General features: G+C 37.5%; 1 non-coding gene across 1 annotated transcript; it reads left to right on the forward strand.

Annotated features, from left to right (window-relative positions):
• The first annotated feature begins 7,229 nt into the window (after positions 1 to 7,229).
• On the forward strand, positions 7,230 to 7,302 carry Trnar-ccu (transfer RNA arginine (anticodon CCU)). The gene has a single exon. It is a non-coding gene; the product is annotated as a tRNA-Arg (tRNA).
• Positions 7,303 to 8,394: the final 1,092 nt, after the last annotated feature.

An 8,394-nucleotide genomic window follows, 5' to 3' on the forward strand; every position in this document is an offset into this window, starting at 1 on the left:
TATTGCGCCATGATTTAAAAATGAACTTAAAAATTAAAGAAGCTTTTCCAAACTTTGTCAACATATGCTACAGTATATTAATGTTTAAATTGTCAAGTCTCAGAGTGATCTGGTGAATATTTTTCCCTGAATACATCGTTTTAAGAAAAAAATAAGTTGCGCTAAATAATAAAGCTAGAAAGCGAAAAATTTGTATAAACCTTCAGTTCGATATAAAAACAGTAACTATGTGACCCCATTAAGCCTCCTCTAATAGTTTTCGAGTAATTTACTGAAAACTAAATTTGGAACAAAAACGTCCGTATTTGCAGTAGATTAAGTATCAGTTACATTAATGCTAGAAAATTCTGATTACAGCACGCGATTAAACACATTAAATAATGAAGATATAACATGTTTCAAGACTTTGATATAAATAACAATCAATACAAGGTCTCTTAAAGGTGTAGTTCAGAGGTCATATTCTACTGTCGGTTCCGTTCTAAAAATTCTAGACGGCAAAGTTTAAATGCAGGCGGAGCTTAATCTTTTTCTGTGCTTATAGCCATCTTAATTCCATTCATACAAAAATTAGGAAGATTCTAAATAGATTTCTGACAGTGTTATAAAATATTATGTGTCCGAGAAAGCGACCATTTAGAAGGCTACTACCGGTGCATAGAGCGGATGACAGCAGGTGTTCCCTCGGCCGTCCGCTGCGCCCTTACATAAATACGGCTTGAGAGGCTGTGACTTCACTTCGCAATCGGTCCGTGTCAGTCAAACGGCGGCTTCCGTGCTGCCTCGGGTGAAGTCACAGCTAGGCTGCAACCAAACGCAAGTTTTCGGCACAAATAGGAAGTGAACTCGCGAGGACTGTACACCGTCCTGGATCGTTTAGATTTCTGAAAGGACTTCACTTCGCATCCAGCTATCAATCGTTCTGCGTTAGTCAAACGCCGGCTTCCGCGCTGCCTCGGGTGACGTCACACCATACTGCAACTAAATGCATGTTTTCGGCACAAACAGGAAGTGAATTCGCAAGGATTGTACACCGTCCTGGATCGCTTCGATTTCGCAGAATTGTTCGTGTATCGCACGTAATGTTAACAAAACCGCGTGCTAAGTGGTGAGATTAATTTTCATTTTTGTGGCGAGTAATTAACTTAGGTTACTAGAAGTTAGGGCGAAAGATCATTTAATGGGAACCTATCGTAGAGGTCTAATAATAATAATAATAATATAGTTGTTATCAAGCGTATTACCGTGTTGTGCGTGTGAAATTTTTTTGAATATAATTGGATCATAATCGAATCGGTTAGAACTCAAAACTTTTATTGATGATTATAGTTTCCTGATCCCACTGAGTAAACAGAGTAGAAACAGTTCCTTTAGTAAAAAAAATATATATATATATAAAGTGGACTTGCAGACTGGGAACTATGGCTAGTAGTCCTCCATCGCTTTCTGGCTGACCACAAAAATAGTTCTCAGGAGCTAGAAGACGGCGAACAATATGTCTTATTTCTTATCATTAACCCGCCGCCCCACAGCATCGCTACGAAAATATCACGAAGTTAGTGTAGCAGTGTATAGCAGCTCGTGACCGCCAGAATACCCGGATGTGGTTGCTTCGCTGTGTTACACTATGTCATTGAATATTGTTATTTTGCATGGTAATCATTGAATGATCATTTTACTATTTATTACAGTAAGGGAAATTTAGTTATTTTAACCCATAAAGTGAAGCCAAGGTTACAAAGTACGTTTTTTGAAAACGGTTAAATATTTTTGTATAAATGTTGCATCTGAAATCATTTAAAAAATGACCTAAGAGCATTACCCCATAAAGAAACATTTTCCTTCCTCCAGGAAAAGAATAACGTCTGGAAGGTTTAATTACTTCCAGCCTACCTTTCACGTCTTCATTGACTGTAATTACTTCATCTTTAATTGCAGTTTTAACAATACTGTTTATTAATATTTTGTGAATAACATCCAACATATCTTTTTAAGAGCTCTGTGGCCATTAAAATTTTAAACACCTGTTGCTAGCTTCCATCACTACTTGTGGCTAAGTATTTTTGTGCCTGTAACTATTAACAGTGCCTTCGAAGGCTGCACATTGATATGGACCTCATTGCTCATTTGCCCTGGGACAAAAATAGAAGAGCCGGCCTTGGTGGCCGAGCGGTTCTAGGCGCTGCAGTCTGGAACCGCGCGACCACTACGGTCGCAGGTTCGAATCCTGCTTCGGGCATGGATGTGTGTGGTGTCCTTAGGTTAGTTAGGTTTAAGTAGTTCTAAGTTCTAGGGGGACTGATGACCTTAGAAGTTAAGTCCCATAGTGCTCTGAGCCATTTGAACCATTTTTTGGAATCGGAAGAGCATTTGTGATACTGTGCATCTGCTCTCATATTAATAACAGAATCAGAATTTTCTCTAATTGGATTCCCATAATATGAGGTTATTGTATTTACAGCAGCAGGTGTCAGTCTCTTTCAACAGCATTCAGCTTCTCTGTTGATAAACTTCTTCTCTTGTATTATAATTTCATTCTTCTCAACTGTGCACACATCCTCTTTTCGACATAGCCAGTACATTCCAATTAAGTGATATGGTTATTAGGTCCACAAGGCTTTAATTCTGCAACAGCCTTGCAGAATGTGGTATCACCATTATCGATGTAATTAAATATTGTGCACTATGTCTGATCCCTGATCGCAGAAAAATTTTCATTTCTTCCACTTCCATAGCATCTGCTGTAACCATGTGGTTAACTGAATAGTTTGATTCATGACTTTCCATCCATTCTGCATAAGTCAGAGTATTTTAACTAGCTTTCCATCCTCCACAACCCTTGCAATACGAAGTGACACTTTGGTTACCAAAACGTTTGCAGATTTATTTCCTGTTATAGTGCATACCCCATCTGACGACGAATGTCCCCTTGTAAACCATGTGCCATTACAGGAAACTAATAACGTAGTGCTTTTGAGTCTGATTTCTTCTGCTGCAGCTTTACTGGTACATAATTTCTTCACACTCATGTAACCAATATTAATTTTACTGTTGACGAAGTGATAAGTACTTTTCCTAACTGGTGACCTCATATTCCTTATAGCACAAAATATTTTGAGATTTGTCAGACCCTGTCCTAAACATCTCATTTCATACACTGCTCTTCCATTAATAGTGCAGTCATTTCTTGTAGCTATAAAATGAGCCTACAGTTGTACACTTAACAAGTGTTATAAAAATTTGCAACGTAACCCTGTTTATATTAAAATTTATATTTTCACCAAATACGCAGAGGAGGAATCTTTTAATTTCAGCAAACAATACATTTGTGACCACAGTAATATTGCCTGTAGCATCAGTAATATCTGAAGCACTTTTTTTTAGAGCTGCCATCTATTAAAGAAATTTTTGATTTCGAAGCAATTACAATGTTATCCGGGCTGAATCTGTTTTCTTATACTGATTCCCTTGAAAAGACAGTTTCTTTGTCATACAACGAAAGCTGCTTCTTCCCCATGATTGTTTGTAGAAAGCTTTGAGTAAAGTAGACTAATGACCGGTTTAAAAATCATAAGCAAATGTTTACAATTTACTTCACACAAGATGGCTGCAAGTACGAGAAATTTATCTTTGAAACTGTTTACAAGTACAGTATTAGTAGTTTAGTTTCGAAACAACAGTATGAGAAAATTTATACGAAATGCGAACTTAGACTCACTGACAATTTAAAGTAACTCTTGGGGGGGGGGGGGGGGGGGCGGCAACAGACTGATCGTGGGGCATTGCTTTACAACAGAATGTCTAATTCGAAAACTATTAGGCCTAAAAATTTTTACCATAATCTTCCTAAACATTGGGAGCATAAGAAAAAAATAATTTTTGAAAATTGACTCTGAGGATCTTAAGCTGTAACTGCCTCTTTACAAGGCCTTTGTAGTCGTGCTATATTTCGAGCTAACCAAGGCCTTCTCTCACTCATTCATCCCGCCACATACTGCACCCAAGGGTGGAAAAATGTGTGGCCCAGACATCTCTCTCTCTCTCTCTCTCTCTCTCTCTCTCTCTCTCTCTCTCTCTCTGTGTGTGTGTGTGTGTGTGTGTGTGTGTGTGTGTGTGTGTGTGTGTTGTTTTTGTTTGTTTACATATATTTGACAAATAATTTAGGTCGTTCGGGATGCTTTTGAACGTGGCAGCTACGTACTAGCTGCATATCTTGTTTTAACAGCCAATAAAATGAGCTGCTATCGGCTGTTTCTTTTTAATTACCGGTAAAATCCTAGGATGTGATTGGTTGGTTCGTTAGATCTTTTTATTTAAATTTCATGCCAATAGTTTGGTCCCTTTGTACCCCAAACCAACCAACCAACCAACCGTCTTGCGTTTTTGAATTTCCCACTAGCGCCATATTTCATTAAGCCATCTTGGACTGTGACGTCATTGCCCTTTCTCTCCATCTACACAACTCCTGGATATTGTCAAAACTGCCCTCACCTTGTAGTGGAGCTGGTACCTCTGGATCTGAACACAGGGCTGAGCGGTGTGCTGGAATGCCTGTAGCCGTATCACTTGAATGGCTTCTTATAAAAGGACAAGGCATCAACTGAACCAGTGGTCTGCCTCTAATGACTCTACATCAAATGGATATTAAATATTAATTTCTGTTCTTCAACCTCAAAGAGTGATTAAGCTCCAAATTCGTTGCCAGAATTTGTTCAGACAGGGAACACTTTGAAATGTAATGGATAAAAGAAACTACACCATGTTCGATCTGTCTCGTAATTCTACACCACTGCGCACCCCATTTTTGTCAATTGATTCCACACATCTTACACGATTGACCAAGGACGTATTAGCGCTAATTTTGCATAATTTCCCTTTGCTGATTCAGACGAGTATGTGGATGGTTTCTACGAAAAGGCAGTAAAAGCCCACCCCTTAGCCTCCTCAAAAAATTTATGTATCCAATTCGTGTTTATAGGTTTCCAGAAATTACTGCAACCATCCACCTTTTGTTTTATTCTTCAGTTTTTATTTTCCGTTGCCGGTTTCGAATCGTTTAGAGCAGGGGTTCCCAACAAAATTTTCTCGAAGACCCCCACATCGAGCATGACTGGTACCTTGTATATCACACTCAAGTACCTAAAAAATCCAAATTTAGTGTCTTTTTATACTTTTTCTATTTTTGGTACTTAGAAAAAACATTTACATATTCCTTATTGAAAAAAAAAGAGCCTACAACTTTTTCAATTTAGCTACCATTGTTATCGTTAAATTTTTGATTATTGCTCAAAATCTGTGTCTTCAAATCTGGTTGTTTAGTATAACGAACTCCTTGAAAAAAATAAAAATTGAGTATCAACTGAAAATGAAAGGCAAAAATTAAATCTGACTGTATTGGTCTTTCAAGTGTTCTACACATGAGATTGCATTGAGTAGACAGGTGTGAAAAATACGAAAACACTAATTTCATACAAGGTATTATTTATTTGAAAAAATAGTTACAACAGAGTACTCGATCAGAAGCGTCCAAAACAAAAAAATCTATTATCATACGAAATATATGTAATATATTTTTTTATTCTAATAGCATCTTGCGGACCCTTCTGGCATAGCTCGCGGACCACTTGTTGGGAACCACTGGTCAAGGGTTTTGTATGTTTATGCCATTGTGGCGGTCGTGTATCTGTAGCAGAATGTAAAAACGAAACCTCTAACCACTGAATGTGGCTAGAATTATTCACATTATGACAATTCATATCTGACAAACGTTTCAATAAAGTATCGGTTTGAAAAAATACAGAATCTTTTATAGATATAGATTAATATCATGTGTCACCAGGTGCCATTTGTTGTGAAATTTCAAAACTATTTCGTCATTCACCGCGAAACTCCCATGAACTGACACTACGTAGACATGCACACACGAAGACATGCGTGAATTGATCGTTGTAACGGCGATCGCCCTTATTTTTTCAGTCATAATGGTTAACTAAAGAATACTTGCTAGTAATTAAGAGCAAAGGCATTAGTCGTTGCCGATTTAGATTGCCCACGGCCGCTTCGGAATATTAAACTGTTGTTTACCCCGAGTATCTGCTTACGGAAGCTTCTACACGCTTGTAGGAAGGAAGTGCACTGATGAAACACGACTCAAGGTTGGAAATTTGTTACCTTCAGTTCACGTAACCACGAGGTTACGCCCGTAGGCCTAGTTACAAATGACGGCTTAAACAATAACAGTTAATCAGCTCTGCAGCGAAATTCTTTTGACTTGCGCTTGTCTCAGTTATTACATTCCTCGTAATTCCCTAAAATACTTACTAAATTGCATGTGCAGGTCCTCGGTTCATCTCTGCACGATATATAACTGTTGGCTACAGCGATAGGGTGAAGGAAGTACTAGGAGTGGGAAACAGTAAACATAGAATGAGATTTGTAATCGTTATGTCTGCTCGGGAGGCTTTATACAGATTATATGTCAAAATTCCGCAAAGATCTGTGTCACTTCTCAGATACTAACCATACGGCTTGCTGTTCGGTTCGGAACAATGGATTAAATATTTATTTAAGCCGATTATCCTGAACTCGTCAGCCATGTAAAAAAATTTTTCGTAGCCTTCCCATGATTTCGTATTTTTAAACCATTCAGCGAGAGCTTCATATTTGTCAGCTTTTCGTGTGCCAGACACCCGCAAATCCTTTCGTCGTTACTTTCAAGGACGCTGTTTCGCCTCAGAGAATAGTTTTTGTTCCCCATCATGCCACCCAATCACAGTTTATTTAATCCGTTGTAAGGTTGTTGCTTATTCCTATGTTTTCATTATGGGTGTTTTTCCTACTTAACCTTCAGTTGTATTAACGTATTATTATTATTTCTCTTTCCTGTCTCAGACTATTATTATTATTATTATTATTATTATTATTATTATTTGTTTCACGCAACCTAAAGGCGAAAATAATTTTCCTCTCGTCCTGACAACGTACGATACGGTACTTAGATTACTATTAGGTCATGTAACGGTGTCGAATGAGTGAGTGAGGCCGAAGTTTTCAGTACATCACACGTGGAAGATATGAAAAGCGTAAGACATCGCATCCGGCATCCATGCACTAGTAATGACGCGTTCCGGAACAATAATACATGCTTGTTGCTACATAAATCTTTCTTTTACGGATTAATTTTCAACAGCAAGTATATATACAGTAAGGAGGAGCATTATGTCTCGTGAGCCCCTGTGGCCTAATGGATAAGGCATCGGTCTCCTAAACCGGGGATTGTGGGTTCGAGTCCCACCAGGGGTACACAATATTTTTATTCTTCGAAATTTTGCGGTTTAGTGTGTTTCGTATTGATGTTTAACAAATTTTAATTAAAAATGATTTATTCGTATTAAATGGTTACAAAACATTGTTATACAGAAATAGAAATTGAAAGCTATTTACCCTTCTAAAAATTTCTGTTTCTGTTCGCCTTCGATTTGTTTGACAATTTCACGAGTTTTTTCGGTTAATGCAAATAATGGTAACACAACTTTTCGTTGATTTCATATTTATTGATTGCTCGTTGCAATACATGTTTTATAGGTGCGATGCAAGGGAATTTTCAATGCTGGTTTAAGTTTTTCCTCTGTTTGGTAAGCATTAAAATAAAACAGCTCACATTTTTGCAACTATTGGATATAGTATGGAATGCCGTGAAAGGTTATAAAATATACTGTTTCTGCTATAACGCGCAAGGCATGGCATTATTTAACTCTTTCTACGGAGAAATACACTGTGTTTGGCTTGGAGTAAAATGTCAACTGAATCTTTCCCTCACTTCTTAGTAAAACAACATTATAATAAATGGAAAGCGCTGTGTTAATCGGTTTTCGCGTTACAAGGCCATCTTCATTCACTGACTACTGTCGCCAAACAAGTTACAATGTTTGTAAACAACATTGGAAAAGAAGTCACACATCTAGACTGAAGCAGAAATGTTAAGTAAATAACGGCTTTGAGAAAATGGTCGTAATGCAATATAAAAATTAAAACGTTGAACAGTAAATAAATATAAAGGGAATAAACAGGAAAAACTTTTAACGCAAGACTGGAGCGGCAAGCCTACCTAATAGTTTATATTTATAAACGAAACCAATACAATAAAATATTATGAGCAGCTTATAAGGCTACTACAGGAGGTATAAAACATGGAGCAGCTTATAAGGCTACTACAGGAGGTATAAAACATGGAGGGTGACACACAAAACATTAAAAAGAATTATCAACGTAGCTACAGAACATATAAGGACCTTAAGCAACATCCATAAGATAAACAGAAATGAATAAATGCAGGAAAATAGGAGTGTGAGGGAACACGCAGTAAACGCCATTTTTGAGAATGTGGAGGTACAG

This window comes from Schistocerca cancellata, chromosome 1 (genome assembly GCF_023864275.1).
Source record: "Schistocerca cancellata isolate TAMUIC-IGC-003103 chromosome 1, iqSchCanc2.1, whole genome shotgun sequence".
NCBI classification, from domain to species: Eukaryota; Metazoa; Arthropoda; class Insecta; order Orthoptera; family Acrididae; genus Schistocerca; species Schistocerca cancellata.